We start from the raw sequence: 20,831 nt of genomic DNA, 5'->3' as shown, positions 1-20,831 counted from the left end.
TTGAAGACTCATTGTAGCGGCTCCCCAAATTCAGCAGCACACGCCTTTAGCTTCCTCGGACGCACCTTGTCTGGGCCTGCTGCCTTCCTGGGGCGAAGCTTCCTCAGTTGTCTCCTGACCTGATCCACTGTGACACTGGGAGATGATTGGAAGGAGGGGGGGAGATGTCAGGTCATAGTGTCAGGAAGGGGGGGACGCGAGGGAGGTAGGAGAGTGGGGAGAGGGCTCTGTAGTAAAGGTGAGGGTGGGGGAGTTGTGGGCTGGTCAAACCTGTTGAAGAAGTTGTTGAGTTCGTTTGCCTTCTCTACAGTCCCCCCACTGTGCTGTTCTTGGTGGCCCGTGATGGTTTTCACACCATTCCAGACCTCCCTCATATTGTTCCTCTCCAACTTCTGTTCCACCTTCCTCCTGTAGGTGTCCTTTGCTTCCCCCAGGCAGCGTTTCACCTCCCGCTGTGCTGCTTTCATCTCCTCCTTCACTTTGCTCCTGAAAGCCTTCTTCTTCATGTTGAGGACAGCTTTGACTTCCTGTGTTTCCCACGGTTTATTATTAGGATAACACCGTACCGTCTTAGCAGGGGCGACCGTGTCCACACAAAAGTTGAGGTAGTCCGTCAGACAGTGTGTCGCCCCCTCTATGTCCTCACCATGTGGGCTCAGAAGCACATCCCAGTCTGTGGTGTCATAGCAGTCTCTCAGAGCATCCTCCTTTTCTAGGGACCATCTCCTGATGGAGCGTGTTGTGATAGGCTGCCTTTGGACGAGGGGTGTGTATTGCAGCTGTAGGTAAACTGGGTTGTGGTCTGACTTCCCTAGTGGGGGGAGGGGGTGGCTCTGTATGCATCTCTCACATTAGCATATAGTAGGTCAATTGTCCTATTGCTCCGTGTGGGACAATTCACAAACTGGTGAAAAGCAGCCAGAGTAGAATCCAGTGTGGCATGATTAAAGTCTCCAGATATAATAATGAGAGCCTCGGGGTGTTGTGTCTGCAGTCTTGCTGTAACTGTGTGTATTTCCTCACAGGCAGCTGCTGCGTCAGCCCTCGGAGGGATGTAAACACACACACAGATCACATGACTGAATTTTCAAGGTAGATAGTATGGCCGCAAGCTAACGGCTAGCAGCTCCATGTCCGGACGGCATACCGATACTTTAACGGAGACGTGTCCAGGGTTACAGTATCTGTTGTTAATGTAGACAATGAGTCCCCCACCTCTGCTTTTTCCGCTGGCCTGTGTGTCCCTATCGGCTCTCACGGATGTGAAACTGCATAGGTCTACGTTAGCCTGCGGTGTTAGCTCGGTTAGCCACGTCTCCGTGAAGATAAACAAACTGCACTCACGGTATAGTCGGTGGTTGTTCAGAGCACACAGTTATTCCATTTTATTCTGTAGCGAGTTTACGTTGCCCATTATCACTGTCGGGATTCATAGTTTGAATCGCCTTCGGTGATCCGCTTTCCTTGCTCCAGCCTTGCAGCCTCTGTAGCTCCTCTTTATCTCAGCCGGGATGTTGTGTTGCATGCTAGTCTGTGCCTTTGTTCTTAGTGCCAGCAGCTCCGCTCTCGAATAGATGAAGGAGCTGGTTCCAGAAGTTTTAAAAGGTGCATTATCCATCTCGTATCACTATATCTAAGAGGTTGAAGTAGAGTAAGTAGAGGAAGGTGAAATAAAGTTTGAAAGCCTAGTCTAAAAGAAGTTAAAAGTTAAGAAAAGGTGCAGTGTTGCAGAGCTATTTGGAAAGGCTGCCGTCACTCCAGCGCCATCTTGAAAATTGGCTAGAGAGGCTAGTGAGCTCCTACGTTAAGAAGTGGCTCGGACTTCCCAAGTGCCCATGCAGCGTTGGAATCTACAGTAATGGGATACTGTCATTGCCTATCCCTAGCCTGGTTGAGGGGTTTAAATGTGCAAAAGTGAGACTTGAGATGTCACTCACGGACTCCCGGGACCCCATAGTGAGAGGCACTGCTCCCACCCTAGCAAAGGGGAGGAACTGGACCCAGGCGAAATCCGCTCTTCAGCACCGTGACATGGTGGGTCACGTACAACAGGGTAGAAGAGGATTTGGTCTTGGCGCAGTAACACCTCGGTGGCAACAGGCATCTGTAACCGAATGTCAAAAAATTGTGGTGGAGGAGGTGCGACGACAGGAGGAAACGGCCAGACATGCCAGAGCCGTGGCACTGGCCAAGCAGGGTCGCTGGATTAATTGGGAGAGTGTGGGAAAGAGGAAACTCTCATGGAGTGAAATCTGGTGTATGGAGTCTAATAGACTAAGTTTCATCATCCGAGCGACATACGATGTGCTACCTTCCCCAATAAATCTGCATCTGTGGTTTGGAAAGGACCCAGCCTGCCCCCTGTGTACAGTCCCAGCAACACTCAAGCACATATTGGTTGGTTGTAGGACTAGCCTTACTCAGGGCAGATACACAACCAGGTTCCTTAGGTGTCTAGCCGAGAAAGTTGAGTGCAAAAGAAAATCTATCAACGCTCAATCTTTCACAAACCAAGAGGAGCATCAGTTATTATCAACATTTGTCCGGGAAGGAGACAAGCCAAGGACAAGCCACTCAAACCCAGACCTGGGCCCGCTGAAGGCTGCCAGGGATTGGCAGATGCAAGTGGACTTAGACCAAAGGACGAGGTCTGGTCGCAGAGTAGTTGTTATGATCTCTGTGAGAAAAATTAGCCTCTGATCCAACTCCCAAAAACTTGCGTACGTCATTGAGCTGACGGTACCACGGGAGGAAGCAATTGAGGAAGCAATTGAGGAAGCATTTGAGCGTAAGAAGCTGCGCTATGCCAACTTGGCAGCTGAGACAGAAGACAGAGGCTGGAAGATCAAGGTGCACCCAGTGGAAGTGGGGTGCAGGGGCTTTGTTGCCAGAACAACAGCAAAACTGCTTAGAGAGATTGAGATCAGAGGACAGGCGCAACGGCAGGCTATAAGAGAACTAGCTAACACTGCTGAGAGGACCAGTCACTGGCTATGGTTAAAAAGGGCTGACATCACTTGGGCAGCTAAGGCAGTCAGCTAACCACGAGAGAAAAGAAATATTCTTCTCTTCTCCCCTCTGCTCTTCTTCCCTTTTCTGGGAGGCAGTGGGGAGGTAAAACGTACAGCCCGATCCGGCGGGGAGGTGTTTTCCACTGTCTCATCTTGCCATTTTACTCCAAAAGTGGCAAATGTCACTCAGACAGTCTCCTCAAAAGTCATCTTCACACACAGTGAAGTTGCAGCTTGTTGGAAACACATCTCCATCCATCCAATCAGTAAGGATGATGGGGTTTCTCTTCTTCTTTCTGATGCAATTTGCCCATAGCGCTGCTGGACCTCTCTGCTCAGGACACTGCTTGTCTCTTGGGCTGCTGTCAACTGTTGATGCTCATGCCTGTGCTTCTGGAACTGCACTCCTTGTCTTCAGCAGAGGTTAGCTTCTGTGGAGCTTGGTTTTTCAGGGTGAGGAATCAGAATCAGAATACTTTATTTATCCTGAAGGAAATTTGGGTTACAGCAGGCAGAACGCTAATGGCACATGTACACTTACAAAGGAACACATAGGAGTTAAGCTGTAAACACAATTCAGCCAAAAGCTCTGCCTGAGTGTTTCTAATTATGTTTAACCTATAATTTAAGTTTAACCTAAACTGCTGCATGTGTAAAAATGATCCAGGTCTGCTCTTCACCTGCAAGTGACACACTGAGACATTTTCATTATTCTTATCACTACATCTCCTCTCTCTGGTTTTTGAACTCTCCCTTCTTAAAAACAGAAAGTGAGATTGTAGTTGTTTTAGGCTGAGAAACACCAAACACCAAACACTCTTCATATTATTATTGCCTTTTTTTTTTCATCAACAACACAATTGTTTTCTTTCTTTTGTGTCCACTAGAGTAGCTGGTGACCTGCAGAATCACCTCTTCACCAGTTGGAGACCGCTTCACACACACAGTGATGTTAGACACATTCACACTCACTTCTGCTTTGCGCACAATTTCACTTCTTTCCATTCTTCAATGATCTACATACTACGTGCTGCCCGGTGAATACTTGGCAATGTATTTCATCCCCTTTCAAGGCAGACTTACTCAGTTTATTCCCCATTACAAGACAACAATCGGCCACACACACCACGTCTGCTCCACACACAAAATAGGCCTATGATCTCCCTTACAGCGGAGTCACCAATGAGAGCTCTATCCTCCTTACATATTGGTGGAGAAACCAAACACTCAACGACCTCAGCGGCAGAGAAAAAAAAACTCCTTTCGGTGGAGAAACCATCCTTAAAAACTCAACGCCCCTATTGGCGGTGAACCCTCCTTAAAAAAACACTGGCGGAGAAAACAAGCCTCCTTGAAAACGTACGGAGAAACCAGACCTCCTTAAACACTGGCGGGGAAAACAGGTAGCTTGCGTCTGCATGCTCAGCTAGCGCGCTCCCTTACCTGCATTTAACCGCACGGTCACGGTGACGAATAAGGCCCTCTCTCTTTACTTACTGTTGTGTTGCTTCTCATTCACAGGGAGAGTCTCTGGATCCCGTTAATCGCCATCCAACCCGAGGGGAGGTCAGGTGCTAACTCACCGGCTTGGCCACAAATTAAGTACAGGGGCTTTCATCAGACGTCCCGGACGTATTGGCTGCTAGCAGACTGCGGTGTTGACGTCTCCCCTTCCTCGGAGGAAAGCCATTTGCTGGGATCCGGCTCGGAAGGATCTGTGCTTCAGCAGACCCGCTAGTTCAGAGACTCATCACTCATGAAGAAAGCAAGACAACAACGGAACCGGGTTTTACTTGCTAGCAATGGAGGCTGGTCGGAACCAGGCTCTCAGAGCTGAACGCGCCTCACCTGTTTCCTAGCCAACTTCAAATAAACAGCCTTCCTTTCAGCCTTTTTATTGAATACAGTTACAGTTTGCACAGGCACCACCCATTGTAACACCCCCTGTGGTGTGTCAGGCCCTTGTGTGTGTTTGCATGTGCGAGAATGTGTGTGTGTGTGTGTGTGTGTGTGTAGGTGCCTGTGAGTGTGTGTGTTTGTGTTTGGGGGAGTATTTGTGTGACCTCCTGCTCACCAAAGGGTCATAAAGGCAGGAAGTTTACTAAACAAGAAAACAGAATCTGCACATAGGATGTGTCCCTATAATAAAACACTATAGCCCCCACCATTCAACAGGCTGGGGAGGGGGTCAGAAACAAAGGAATGTCTTTGATCACATAGTTTGAATCAAGACTTACAAATTTAAGTACAATAATGGCAACATTTAACAATTTGACTCCAACATAAATGATGTACCAGTAAGACATGGGACCACTTGTTTTTATAGATCTTAAACATACTACACGTTTGAATGTCTGTTCAGAAGCTCTTTACATTACAAATTAAATCTGTTCAAGTGCAGTTCAATTCAATTCAATTTTATTTATATAGCGCCAAATCACAACAAAAGTCGCCTCAAGGCGCTTCAAAGATACAGAGAAAAACCCAACAATCATATGACCCCCTATGAGCAAGCACTTTGGCGACTGTGGGAAGGAAAAACTCCCTTTTAACAGGAAGAAACCTCCGGCAGAACCAGGCTCAGGGAGGGGCGGGGCCATCTGCTGCGACCGGTTGGGGTGAGAGAAGGAAGACAGGATAAAAGACATGCTGTGGAAGAGAGACAGAGGTTAATAACAGATATGATTCAATACAGAGAGGTCTGTTAATACATAGTGAGTGAGAAAGGTGACTGGAAAGGAAAAACTCAATGCATCATGGGAATCCCTCGGCAGCCTACGTCTATTGCAGCATAACTAAGGGAGGATTCAGGGTCACCTGGTCCAGCCCTAACTATATGCTTTACCAAAAAGGAAAGTTTGAAGCCTAATCTTAAAAGTAGAGATAGTGTCTGTCTCCCGAATCCAAACTGGAAGCTGGTTCCACAGAAGAGGGGCCTGAAAACTGAAGGCTCTCCCTCCCATTCTACTTTTAAATACTCTAGGAACAACAAGTAGGCTTGCAGTGTGAGAGCGAAGTGCTCTAATAGGGTGATATGGTACTACAAGGTCATTAAGATAAGATGGAGCCTGATTATTTAAGACCTTGTATGTGAGGAGCAGGATTTTGAATTCAATTCTGGATTTAACAGGAAGCCAATGAAGGGAAGCCAAAACAGGAGAAATATGCTCTCTCTTTCTAGTCCCTGTCAGGACTCTTGCTGCAGCATTTTGGATTAACTGAAGGCTTTTCAGTGAGTTTTTTGGACATCCTGATAATAATGAATTGCAGTAGTCCAGCCTGGAAGTAATAAATGCATGAACTAGTTTTTCAGCGTCACTCTGAGACAGGATATTTCTAATTTTAGAGATGTTGCGCAAATGGAAGAACGCAGTCTTACATATTTGTTTAATATGTGCGTTGAAGGACATGTCCTGGTCAAAAATGACTCCAAGGTTCCTCACAGTGTTACTGGAGGCCAAGGTAATGCCATCCAGAGTAAGAATCTGGTTAGACACCATATTTCTTTTCAGCGCCGAGTACAATGACCTCAGTTTTATCTGAGTTGAGAAGCAGAAAGTTAGTGGCCATCCAGGTCTTTATGTCTTTAAGACATTCCTGCAGTTTAACTAATTGGTGTGTGTTATCTGGCTTCATGGACAGATAGAGCTGGGTGTCATCTGCATAGCAGTGAAAATGTATGCTATGTCTTCTAATGATGCTGCCTAAGGGAAGCATGTATAATGTAAACAGAATTGGTCCTAGCACTGAACCCTGTGGAACTCCATAATTAACCTCAGTGTGTGAAGAGGACTCTCCATTTACATGTACAAATTGGAGTCTATTAGATAGATATGATACAAACCACTGCAGTGCAATACCTGTAATACCTACAGCATGTTCTAATCGCTCTAATAGGATATTGCGGTCAACAGTATCGAACGCTGCACTAAGGTCAAGAAGGACAAGCACAGAGATGAGTCCACTGTCAGAGGCCATAAGAAGATCATTTGTAACCTTCACTAAAGCTGTTTCTGTGCTGTGATGAACTCTGAAACCTGACTGAAACTCTTCAAATAAACCATTCCTCTGCAGATGATCTGTTAGCTGTTTGACAACTACTCTTTCAAGGATTTTTGATATGAAAGGAAGGTTGGAGATTGGCCTATAATTAGCTAAGACTGCTGGGTCTAGAGATGCTTTTTGAGTAAAGGTTTAACTACAGCCACCTTGAAGGCCTGTGGTACATAGCCGATTATTAGAGATAGGTTGATCATATTTAAGATCGAAGAATTAATCAATGGCAGGACTTCTTTGAGCAGTTTTGTAGGAATGGGGTCTAAAAGACACGTTGATGGTTTGGAGGAAGTAATTATTGAAGTTGTAGGTGTATGTGATGGATTACCTCACACTTTTCTAACCCTTTGTTTCTACGTAGCATCATCTCCTGTGTCCAAATACTATTTAGAAAATATGCTATTGTAAAGGGATCCATTTTAAATCAAACTATGATTTTCTCTAAAGCAAATCAAGTTTCTTGCTGTGTCTAAATCAAACTAGCAAATAGGAGTAAAATCCAAGTGAAAAGTATAAAAATAACAAGTGTAAAAGAGTGAGATAACCACAGTCATGTTGCTGACAAAACTGAAACGGCTATCTGGTCTTTAAGTAATCATGTATAGACCCTGCTTCCGGGTCCTCATCTGAGTATGGGCTTTGTAGTTTTCTAAAACACAACTAGCTGTACTCAGTACACTGTCACTGGAAGCAAAGGTGAGGACCCAAATGCAGGATGTAAGAGCTGATTGGATCAAACAAAATGAGTCTCTGATGGAAAACTTTCAATACACAAAATCAGAAATGAATTGAAACGTAAAAATCAAAACACTCAAGAGACTGTGAAACATAGAAAACACTTGGAATAATGACAGCAATGAGATAAACCCGGCATAAACAAGACATGGGATTAGAAACATTGAGATTACCCTAAAATTTGTTTCATATGAAAGGCAAAGGCACATGGAAGCAAAAGAGGGAGCACAAATAGGAAAACTACAGCGGCCACAAAATTAAACCAGAAAATGAGCACAACTTATCACAGAAACTTCTCATTGCTGCAATATGAAAAATGAAATATGACCAGAAACTCAAAAATATACTAAATCAGAAGCACAACATAATAAACCCAAGACTATGACACGGCACAACAATTCCATGATGTGTGACATGCATTTTCATGTGAAACGGAATTGAATTAGTAAAAAAACTGTATTATATTTTGCCTCTGGGATGTGTCAGTAAATGCCATCTCTGAGTCATTCTCTTTAAGTAATGCACTGGGATGGACAGATCTCTTTTTTCTTCACTTCTTTTACTGTGGTTACTTTCAATTTAAGCTATTTTAGGCCACTTGGTAACAGTTTCCGGGTTTTTACCTGAATGTTCCAGCTCTCCCTTTGCCTTCCATATCGTGACGCCATCCTGGCATGCGATATGTACTGTGTCTGAATGGAACTGTGAAAGGAAATGTTTGTACAGAGTGCTCCAATGCTGTACAATCATGCCGAGTGATCCACCTACTTATGCTATGCATCCAGAGCAGAAGCCAGTTTGTCAGTCATTTTTTTGTTTATCCTGCACTGTGGTTGTCAAAACGATTTATCCCAGAGAAAATATAGAATGTTTCCAGTGGCAGAGCTCCACTAAAACGGAAAGCTGTCATTCCCTGAATCTCACTGCAGTGGCTTTGATTGTGGTTCTGCAGACTGCTGCTACTGTCATCACTCTCATAAATTCGACTTGTAGAATCATCCACTTTCTCCAACCTTACCACTGTACCGCAATCAGCTTCACCTCTGAGTTGGAATTCCCAGTATTGTTTTCTCAAGTTGTAATTTGTTTGATAGAATCTAAAGCATCAGTGGCGCTACAAAATCGTTAAAATGTAATTACTCTGAAAAGTGAGTTTGATCTTTGGGGTGAAGTTAAAGAACATTTTGTGTTACCTTATGGAATAGAAAATTCATCTCCAAGACTTCAGGTAATGTGTTGTTATAGAAGCTGTAATGGAGTGGCATTTTTATGGGGACTTTTTAGCGCTACTAACCACTCAAGGTGCTCTAGACTATAGGCCATGTGTAACCATACATTCGTACAGTGCTTTATATACACTTTAAGACTTTATCACAGCCATTTTAGAAGAATCAATTAAAATAACATGCTTCCTTCCTGCATGCAAGTCCTAACCTACATTATCGTTTCACCCGAGCCACTAATCACTACACCGAAATGCTGCTCAAGCCACTAATCACTGTGCTGCAGGAACAGGCGAAACAAAAAAAGGAGGCATCACATTGTCTTAGTTTTCTGTCCTTTTTCTTTTTTGTCAAAACAAAAACACTGAAAATGTAGTGCAATAAGATGTTTCTATAAAACCATACGTCCTGGGGCTGGCTTATTAAGACTGCATTATATCCCAGCCCAGGTGAAATCCTTAGAAGATCTTGAGCCATGATTAATTTCAACACTTAGATCCACCATTTTCCACAAAGAAACACATCAACTTTACCTGAATATATGAGTAGCTTCTGGGCTGTAAATTGAGGGGAGACACCAGATTAAACAACACAGCATGAAAGAGCATGAAAAGCCACACAGAAAGACACCACCCAGAATCAGGAACCTTCTTAAAAGCAGTGTTAAACTGCATTACCATGCTGTAACCTGTAACAGTTACCTGCTGGTACATGTTGGCGTACATAAATATACTCCAAAGAGCTAATTATTAAACATTAAGGTAAGTTCACAAGCAATAAAAGTTACATATTCACACAATTTCTTCTACACTTTAAGGTTCAGTGTGTTTAGTATCAGGAAACACTGTATCCCTGCGAGTTAGCGGTGGTGATTTAACCTCCTAAGACCCGAACTCTTCCACGGTGTGCATTTTGTGGACGCCAAGTCCTAGGAGGTTAAAGCTGGGATAGGATAGTCATAATAGCACTTACATATACTGAACTGTGCTGTAATACATGTGTTAAGTGGTTTTACCTGCAATGCTCTAAAAACATCTGTTGCTGGCTGAATTATGCTTCATGGTTCCCCCTTTTCTGGACAGTTAAGATAGTGACCATTTACAGTTTTTCTTGATTGCTTTGACCTGCCTAAAGAAACCGGCATCCACTCAGTTTTCAACACGACTATCTCTGCAGAGCAGAAGACACTTCTTGCAAATGTGTTAACCCTTTCTCATTGGACTGACACATTTCCCCACCTTTTTGCAAAATAGTTAACTCAGATGACATCCAAGCAGTCCAAACCTCACTGTTATAGCTCTGGTAACCAAACAGAAATCACCTATTCTAACTAACTAACTATTAGAAACTGCGTAGATCAGTATTAAATCACTGAGGAACCTGTTTGACACTCTCTCACAATAATCTTGTGTCACATCAAAAAAAATGTGGATTTTGTAATAACGGTGTATGAATGTCTCAGTTGCAAAACTGAATTTTCTGGCTATTTTTTGATGGGTTGGGTCTGTCAGGGTTAAGACTCCTCCTTACCTATGATGATAGTCACACAGTGTTGGGAAGGTTACTTTTAAAATGTATTCCATTACAGATTACAGAATACATGCCCCAAAATGTATTCTGTAACGTATTCCGTTACGTTACATAATGAGAGTAACGTATTCTGAATACTTTGGATTACTTAATATATTATCATGCTGTTTACAACTACATGAATGTACTATTGCTGTGATTTATTACTGTTACTGAAGGTCCGCGGCTCCGAACCGTAGTAAAGGGACCTCTGGCTAATACGGTGGGTTCTGTGTCGGCTCGTAGCCGAAAACTAGCTTTACTTTGTTGTCTGGGTCAACTATACTAGCAGAGACAGAAAGAGGCGTTGAAAGGCTGCTCCAACAGAACTTATTGTTTTTGGAGGAAAACACGAACACGGTGTACAGTCGAGTCTTAATAGCTTACTTACAACTGGGCTCGTCAGGCTCTCTTCTTGGCTGCAGTGGTTATTATTATATTTACATGCTTCCAGCTCCCGTTTTTGCTCGATGACAGCTCTACTTTTCCTTTTTCTCCCTCCCTCGCTCACAGACACATAACGGGTATGGCAGTCCATTCTCCCTGCAGCACGGACTACACTGCCTATGATGCTACATTCTTTAGAGCTATACCTGTAGCATTCTGCCTGTTAGCTTAGCACAACAACAACAAAAAGGCCTCTCTCACCCAGGAAACACGCAGAGAGAGAGCGTCACCCTGTAACCATGGCAACCGTAACCGTGCCGCCTGGAACAACAGAACGTAGCTGTCAAACAAAACCCAAACAGTCCTGACCCGCCACAATATGAAACAGGGAAGTACCGCCGTGTAATCCATTTATTTCAACAAAGTAACTGTATTCTAAATACCACCTTTTTAAACGGTAACTGTAACGGAATACAGTTACTCATATTTTGTATTTTAAATACGTAACGGCGGTACATGTATTCCGTTACTCCCCAACACTGTAGTCACATGCCGTGATGCCCTTTAAGGTGTTTTTCAATAAGCAACTTTAGACCTGGATCACCTGATCCAGTTACCTACTCTTTTCCAGATGGCAGGTTTTGTATGAGCTAACTGTCTTCCCTTAAAGGCCACTGTTACTATTTAACATACTGGCTTACCCTTTTTTAGTTTTTGAGACTTCATGCACAACATATTTTTAAGGAATGAACCAGAAAAAAAGCCTGATGTAGCAAAAACCCATACATACAAATTGATATTAATTCTTTTTTTTTTAATTGCCAGCTTAACTAAATACTAAATTCAAAAAAAATATATTATGGCAATTTTTCAGGCTTTAAAGAGTTAAAAACAAACACACTCCTACTCTACACGGCTGTTTTCTGTGTAAGAACTTCTGTTAAAACATAGATGTCCAATTATTACAATGTCAACACAACACCTAAAAGGACAAAAAGAAAGCATGCAACAAAAACATACCACAGTCATTAAATATCTAGACATCAAATGGAAAGCCTGGCTAAATACTTTAAAATACTAATATAAGAATTTCAAGGCAAAATGAACACAGTCTATTTTTTTTCTATACAATGTAACTATTGTGAATGTTTTCCCAGATTTCAGACAGCATCTTTACCATAATGTTGTTTAGAAGCTGTTATCATCATGTTATCTAGCAATAACCTGCCCTACAGGTGGTTTTTACCAGGCACATTTTCACTTTGCTTATGTATGGCCCAGACATGTATGATTAATTCAAATTGATATTTAAACAAGGAGATAGAGTACATACAGACATTCCTACTTATATACACTATGAGATTACTATTTGTGTATATTTTGGACATGCACTGCTCTACAAGATATCCTGTCTTTCTTTCTTCTTGGAGTCCTTTGGGCCATCACCCAGAAATTCAGCAAGGTCTGGCATGACTGTGAATATCTCAATCATTGAAATGCAGGGCAAGAGATGAGTAGAGAAGCTCCCACGGGAAAGCAGAGTGAGGAACCACATCTTCAATCTAAGGATACCAAGTGGTAGTTTTTACTGGACAGCAGCTTCCTGCAAATAACCCCCTTATTGATTGGCCAGTTAATCTAATGGGAAATTCAAGCTAAGATTGGCTGCTGTGAAATGAGAGAATGATTAATAACACTGTAGGAAAATTACCTGTATAAACGGACACCTGCTGCTTCTCTACAGTATATCTATTCATGACACAAAAACACTGTGTAGAATCAGAATCTTAAACCACTCATTACAACGTGTTCATTTTTGTTACAAATCAAAAGGTGTTCATATTTCTTCACTATGTTACTATGTTACTATGTTCTTTCTTGGTTCATATTGAGGAAACATACAGCTGCGTTCCTACAAAGAGCACATTCTCAGTTACCATCATTAGGCCCATAATACCACCTATACCAGAGTGTGAAAAGGACAGGAGGCTGAGTATATCTTTGCTTTCACACACACTAATTAGGCCACAGCTTTTATTTACAGTAAATGTTTTGCTCAGTACTTCCTATTACCATGTTATTCATCCCTAGTGAAAAATACATATTAAAGGCTACCTGATCTGTTGACAGAAAAAAAAAACAGTTGCTAATACTAGACGGCTGTAGCTCAGGAGGTAGAGCGAATTGTCTGCCAATTGGAATATTGGTGGTTTGATCCTCCAGTCCACATGCTGAGGTGTCCTAGGGGAAGATAAGGCACCCAGTATTGCCCCATATGAATCCATTGGAGTGTGACGGTGTGTATGACAGGTGGAAAACAGTGTATGAATGTGTGTGAGAATGAGTCAATGTTTTTTGTAGGAGTGGGAAAGCGGAATACAGTGTAAATATCACTCGGCTTAATTGTCTTAAAGGTTAAAGTGGCTGTCTTGTGTGATTGTTTGAGTTACAGGAAACTATGATGCTACCTGGGGTGGCTGTAGATAGAGCAGGTTGAGCCCACACTGCTTCAGTCATGCCAGATATCCTTGGGCAAGATACTAACCCCAAGTTGCTCTGTAATGCAGCCATCACAGTGTGAATGTCAGATAGAAAGCACCTAAGCTTAAAGTATGTTGTATAAAGTGCTTTGCATGCTCACGTAGAGTAGAAAAGCACTATATAAAAACCAGTCCTTTGCCCATATTGTTTTTCTTAACTTAACCAAGCATGTCTGTGTCTGTCAGTCTCTGTGGCGCAATCGGTTAGCGCGTTTGGCTGTTAACCGAAAGGTTGGTGGTTCAAGCCCACCCAGGGATGATATCACTGTTGGCAGGGATAGCTTAGTAGGTAGAGTGGTGCCCCCATGATCGGAAGGTTGGGGGTTCGATTCCCCTGAACAGCTACCCTGAGGTACCCCTGAGCAAGGTACCGTCCCTACACACTGCTCCCCGGGCGCCCAATGGCTGTCCACTGCTTCACTGAGTGAATGGGTTAAATGCAGAGAGGAATTTCCCCACGGCGATCAATAAAGTACGCTTTCCTTCTTAATAAACCCTAACCCACGAGCAAAACAAAGAGTGAGGACATTTTAAAAAATTACGACAAACTCCCATGTCCTTGCTAAAGTTCTAGTGATAAATGTAACCAAGATCCTTACACCATCATACTCACCCATCCTTTATTTTTGTCTTTATTGGTGTTTCTCATGTGAGATCATGTGCACATTACTTGTAGGATGCGATAAAACTGTTGGTTGAAGGAAAGGCTCTGTATTCCCGAGCTGGCTGGCGGTGGTTCCTCGAGGTTGTTGGCTTTTCCTTGGTTAAATCAGATGCCAAGAAAGTGCTACACCGAAAAACCTTCTAGTAATGTCTTTTGGTTGGTAGCTGATTGTTACCTGCAGATTTTTGGCTATTTCACCAATCACGAAAAACTGACAAGCAGTTATACAACTTGAAAGAATGCAATGCAAATGGGAAATGGAGATGGTTCACTTTCAAAGTAAAAGTTGAAATTTGTTGACTGCATCACTAAGGCCCAAATTTTGCAGTTTGTGCCAGTTTCACTGCAGCTTGGAGAATAGCTGGCCAGTGTTTGTAGACAAGTCCATCTTTTCCACACCAATACCAATATGGAAGGGGAATACTCATTTTTCCCTCACAAATAGCCAGATGGTTGTGGGCTGGTCTGTAGGCCTGGGTGACTGGCAGATGTCCAAAATAGTGGACTAGTTAATGTCATGTGGTTAATGGTCATGTGTCTACAAAACATGTTAGTATCAAGTATCTTCCTTTAACACTATTATGTAAGTATAGCTAAACATCTGAAACAATGTGCATTTTAAATAGTTGCTCCCTTCTCAAAATAAGGACAATATCTCATCTGGTACACGACCAACTATGCCTCACATCCTAGTTTGAAGGAATTATGATTCAGAGGCTCAGTAATCAAGTTTCACTTTATTCTGTTTCCATTGTTTTAAAGAGAAAGAGCTGTGCTATTACTCAGGTTCTCAACAATTATGTTACGCCTGATCTCTGTGTGGGACCATACTGTGACCCTATGCTTCAGCGGTAGGGCGAGCAGGGTGGGGATACCTTTCCCCTTAAGCATTTCCGCTGTACAACAGGAGTGTTCTTGTTATGATTCATATTGTGTTAAATCGTGTCGGCAGTGTCCTCTGTTTCGGATCATCTTTCCTTATACTAGCCCCACAGGCAGTTTTCTGTGCACATGGAAATACTGAGCTCTTTGTACTATGGCAACACTAGAGATGGGATTTAATAAAAACTTATTGATTCCATTGTTGATATCATTTATTGATTTGATTCCCACCTCTAGGCAACATTCTGGTTTGTGCTGTCAGTTATGTTACCCTTAATGCCAGTCAGTCATTTGACCCTTAAGGCCAATTTGTCCTCAAAGACACAAATCCGAACTTCTTGGCATTTTTTTTTACACAGAAACCCAGCAATTAAAAAAAAGATCAAGGCAAGCTGTTAGACAAAGCTGAATATTTCTAAATGTATTTTTAAAGGTTTTGTTTTGTTTGTTTTTTTTACTAAAGATGCTTTCACATTCATTGTTTATTATTTATTGTTCATCTGTCTATAGTAGCATAGATGCACTTGTTTTTCTAAAAAAAACATAATTTTTCTTATCTTTGTAAGCTTTAAACTGCATTTTACATCTAAAGTTTGATTAAAATTGGTGACACTTTATACTAGACAGATTAAAGGAGATATCTTTTCTTTCCATTTGCAAATAAAACATGTGTGAAAGCGAAAGAAGTTCTGAAAAAATCATATACAGTGTTTTTTTTCTTTGCATGTAAAAGAACAACTAGAAGGTACAATAGAGGTAATATGATTTTCTTTTTTTCATATAGATCATATAGGAATCTGCCAGCCTGCACTCCACATTAATGCAAACTGCTATTAATATCACCAGAAATCCACCCTCCAAAAAATAAAATAAATACTTTAGTCTGACACTATGTGTCGGATGTAACCTCTTCTTATTACACTGGCCATAAAATCATCAAATGCCAATGCTCTTGTCTGCTGATGGTGCTGTGATGACTGATAAAAAGAGCAAAGGGCGTCAACGGAAGACAAAATACAAACCCCATCATACTTGAAAAGCAGCCACGAGACTTTAAAAAACTGCAGTGGCTGCATTGTTTTAAGTCTTTTTGAACTGATTTCATAAAAAACAGCTCTCACATCTTCAAAATGAGTCTTAAAATTGTGCAACACGGCTTGTGTAAACAGACCACACCATCCTTCTAAAAGGATAGTCAGTTTATTGCATGCAGGTACATTCTGAATACTAGTCTGCATACAAACGCACACACAAATATTATATTGTCCTGTGTCATATTCCTGCCATTTTCTGTTCATGTATACTTGGAAAGTATTCTATCAGCACAGCGTAAAGCAATATTGAAAGAGCATTTAGCTGATGCTCGAGAGGTTTCAATGCAGCAACTCAACAATGGAATACTGATTTGCTTTCCTTCTTCTTAATAATCAGATGATGTTGAGATGTGTGAATTGCTCTGGGGAAGCATCAGTGTGGGCTTTAATCTGCAGATCTATGAGCTGCCCCATACGGTAAAACAATATAGTTTAAAATATATTTCGAAATATATTTCAAAATATACAAAAAATGGCCAAAAAATATATGCGCTAAAATACATTTTAAAATATATTTACCCACTGCAATGCATCATCACCTACTTGTGCATTTTTTTAGTGGTTGCAAAGTAAGTTTGTGCTGTATGCAATTTTAGATTTGATGTCCGTTTTGCTCTCTCCTATAAAAAGGATGAACATTTGAGTATCTCACTAGTTTTAGTCAAAAAATCTGATATTTGTACAACTAAACATTTGAACTACAATGACATGCTATTGAGAGATACTTTTATGGGTACTTTTTGGTAAAGAAACTGGTGACAGAGAAGTAGGCTTTTTAGAATACTATTAGCTAACCATTTGAACTGACTTTCAAACCTTTTAAATTGCTGTGGATCAAAACCTCCAGTGGGAAGGCGGCCATTAGAAGAACAGGTACCATTGAACCTGAAAATAACAAAAACAAACAAACAAACAAAAAACAGAAGAATATATAAGAGTATGGTTGGAGTATGGAGCAATATAGTTCATTTTGGGTGAAAAACAAAACTTTCCTCTAAAATATATATACTGACATCAGCAATCCACATCATGATTGTAATTATTTCCCTCCTAGTCCATCTACTGCTCTGTGCACGTGTCAAGCACTACGACTGTATCTATGCATATAAATTCACCGCTTATATCCTACAAAAATGTCTTGTTATGGTCAAAAAAGGCATTCAAAATAAATAAATAATAATAAAAATAACATGATGTAATTAAAATGCACAGCTTACATTAAGGACATCTGCATTTGTATCCACAGGCTAAAAGTAAAACAGTGAATGTGTTAGTAATAGTCCAGTTTTTTCGTTTGTAAAAAACAAAAATGAGGCAGTAACTGTGACTCTTCTAGTCGGATGCTAAATGCAGAGATTTAAATTTACAGTACAGTACTGCATGTACTGCTGTGTTGTGAACTGTAACTGAATATCAGAGAATCTCAGAGAAATTAAATGTATTTATTTTTTGAATTTATCAATCATAAAACCGTCTGTTTTGAAGGCATGTTACGATAACAACTTCTGTATATTGCCCCATGAACAATTGCGAGTTATGTCATTGTCATTTTAAGACCATTTTATGTCTTTGAATGTATAATCATAATATAACACCATAATAATGCAAGATCTACACACTTTCAATTGACAAACCAACATCTAAAGTATTTAGATCATTGAAATTAGGTATCAAACCTTAAAAAGTTGTATAAATAGTAAATTTTCTAACAAATAGAAAACAATGTTATTTAATGTTATTAATGTTTTGTTATTATTATATTTTATTTTTGTAATTTTTTTATGTAAATATATTTTCAGATATATTGCATCATCAACAATTATTGAGGTCATGTACATATATTGTGCGTTAAGTCGATATATCGATTATTGTGACTGGCCTACTGTTTTGGTATCATAACAAGCTTGCCAAACATACATGACCACTAAGCAATGTAGTACTGCAGTAGTACTGGTCTGAATGACAACAAACAGCTAGTGTTTGGGAAAAACTGTTAGAAAACAGTTATTATTTCAATAATTATGCTTAGCTTAGCAACAAATGCTTACTTTAGGAGGATGGGAGAGGGCAGCATGAGGTTGAGACTGTTCCCTGCTCAGATGCAGTGTAGGACAATCAGGGTTGTCACAACAATGGGGTGGGGCCAAGTGGCTGCAACCCTGGAATTGACGTAACGCTGCAATGCATTGTGGGAGCGCAGCACCATATTGGCAGGCCACGAATCAAAACAAACACACTCTTTTTGTGTTGGAAGGAGCAATTCTGAACAGTAGCTCAAAAGAAAAAGGACGGTATAGAGACAGATTGTGTCCACATGCAAAGAGACGGTACTTGCAAAAAAATAGCGTGCATTGGAAATGTGGACCCGTATAAAATCCGGCAGTGGAGTAGAAACCCTGAAGACCAAACCGCTGTTGACTTAGCCTGATATATTCTCGTAGCTTGTCTGTGAAGTCAGCGCATACACGGCGCACCAATTCCGCCATTATAAATCTCTGGAGGCGCACATCCAATTCACCAAGGACTGGGTACAATTGTGAGATTCAAACAAAGGTAAGTCAGCTCGAGTACTGCGAGTAAAATGCGTTTGATTTCCCTCCGGACATTCATATTAGTGCAGCATAAATTCATTCATGAGGGGAAATTACAGTGAGAACATGTGGAGGCTGTTAGAGGGATAACACAGTGAGTTCAGTGCACTGATGTGACATTGTCCTGAAGGATTTAGCTGTTCTCCATGGTTAAAGAAATTGCACTAATTACTTCATATTTATTATAAATAATCCTAATTACACTTAAAGTCGAACTTTATGCTTTCTCACTCTTGAAAGTGATTACATCCTTGCATTACATACTTAAGTTTTTTGCTGATAGAAAAAAAAGAAACATGCAGATTTCTATAGATGGATACATAAAAACACTTAATTTGTTACATTTATGATTAATGTATTTGAACATAGATACAACACATTTGTGTCGGCCGTGGCTTATTAAAGTTCGTGTCTTGAACTTTGTCTGTGTGTGTTTCAGGTCCTGCACTCTCAAAGACTGAATCAACCAGCATTGCAGCCATGGGTCACTGTGAGCATCACAGGGAAGGTTGAAGCCGCCCACTGCAGCTGTATGGCCGGAGTCGTGGAGACCTGCAGCCATGTCGCTGCTCTTCTGTTTAAAGTAGAAGCAACAGTGAGGATCGTGGCACGAGGACTGTTACAGATGAACCTGCATACTGTGTTTATGGTAATAAACACAGTATGCACAGTAAGCTGGGTAATATGACCAAGATACAGTCAGTGGTTGGCCATAAGATAGACTGCTCCTCTTCAGCTGCCCAAAAAAAGGCTCTTGATCAAAACATAAACAGACCATCTGTAGTGACAGGTAAAAGAAGCCGTCCTCAAAACAGAAAGATTCCACCTGCTTCTGTGGAGGAGTTGGATCAACTGATGGGAAAACATTTTTCCAAGCATAGTTCTGTTCTGAATAACCCATAATGTTTTAACTTAGGGGGGCCTGTAAATAATTTGCATTTACTGAATATGTATTTACTAATTACCACTGTTCAAAAGTTGAATAAAGAAACAAACAAATGTTTGCCTATTTTTAATTAAAAGCACTTTGTAGAACATCACATCTGTTACAGGGTAGAATCAATGTCATGTGAAGTTTACAAATGACAAAATGTTTTACATAAAATCATGACAGCATTTATATAATATCACCAACTACGAGCATTCTGTAATTTACTGTCTCTTTTGAAAACCTGTCACTACATATACAGCACAAGACTTTTAAGAGTATTTAACAAGAGTATTTTCCCTGGTTTTACTAACACACTGGGGCACATGTTCACCAAAACGCAGCAAACCTTCACCATCTTATCCAGGAGGGTCACCTCTTCACCCTCACATGGAAGAAGTAATCTGATTGGCATGGTGGTGTGTAGCATGTAGGTTGAAGCAGGGATTTCGTAGTGCCCCATGTGTAGTGTTGGAACCCAGTCAGGATTTGTTTCATTCATTTCATCGGCTGGTTTGCTGCAATAATGCCAAATAATTAGCAACTCTATAAATAAAGGTAGTTCTGCATGTTTGTTCTAATTTGCGATGACCTCAGAGCGAAAATAAAAAGAGTAATATGAACTTATTTAGAACTTACCAGAATGAAAATACTGAAGCACACCAACAGATATCTGTGGCTGGTAGAGAACTGAATATCAGCTCGTCTCACAGCTGCTATCCAGGCTAGACGCCTTCTTTTGGTAACATCCAACACATAAGCTCCATCATGATGCTTCCAGGTGAAGAAACAATGAAAAGAGCCCATTTTCAAGCTTATTCCTTTGCCAGTAGTGCAATCTAACATTACAACCGACCACACAGCAAGCATTTGTTTGGCCTGCTAATATGGCGCCTCGACCAAAAATCCTGGCTACGCCCCATCCGGTAAGATCACGCACCAGAGCCCTATTAACATACGGATCTAGAAAGAAGACGCTGCATTTTTAACTCTGAGGGAGATGGAGAATGAGCCTATTTCCAAAAAAAGTGGAGTGTGTTCCTTTAAGTACGATATTGTATATATTGTGTACATAGCAGTTGTTGTATCTTGTTTACTGTATCACTGACAGATGATTTCAAAGTCAAGTGAACGCTACATTATAGTGAGAT

At 41.1% G+C, this 20,831-nt stretch overlaps 1 non-coding gene and 1 pseudogene across 1 annotated transcript; one reads left to right on the top strand and one right to left on the bottom strand.

Moving 5' to 3' along the window:
• Positions 1-897: 897 nt before the first annotated feature.
• On the bottom strand, positions 898-1,618 carry LOC148101137 (uncharacterized; annotated as a pseudogene).
• A 12,088-nt stretch (positions 1,619-13,706) lies between these two features.
• Positions 13,707-13,780, top strand: trnan-guu (transfer RNA asparagine (anticodon GUU)). The gene has a single exon. It is a non-coding gene; the product is annotated as a tRNA-Asn (tRNA).
• The last annotated feature ends 7,051 nt before the right edge of the window (positions 13,781-20,831 follow it).

This window comes from Neolamprologus brichardi, chromosome 9 (genome assembly GCF_056152115.1).
Source record: "Neolamprologus brichardi isolate AB-2024 chromosome 9, ASM5615211v1, whole genome shotgun sequence".
Taxonomy (NCBI): domain Eukaryota; kingdom Metazoa; phylum Chordata; class Actinopteri; order Cichliformes; family Cichlidae; genus Neolamprologus; species Neolamprologus brichardi.
This window is presented reverse-complemented; position numbering and strand designations above follow the sequence as displayed.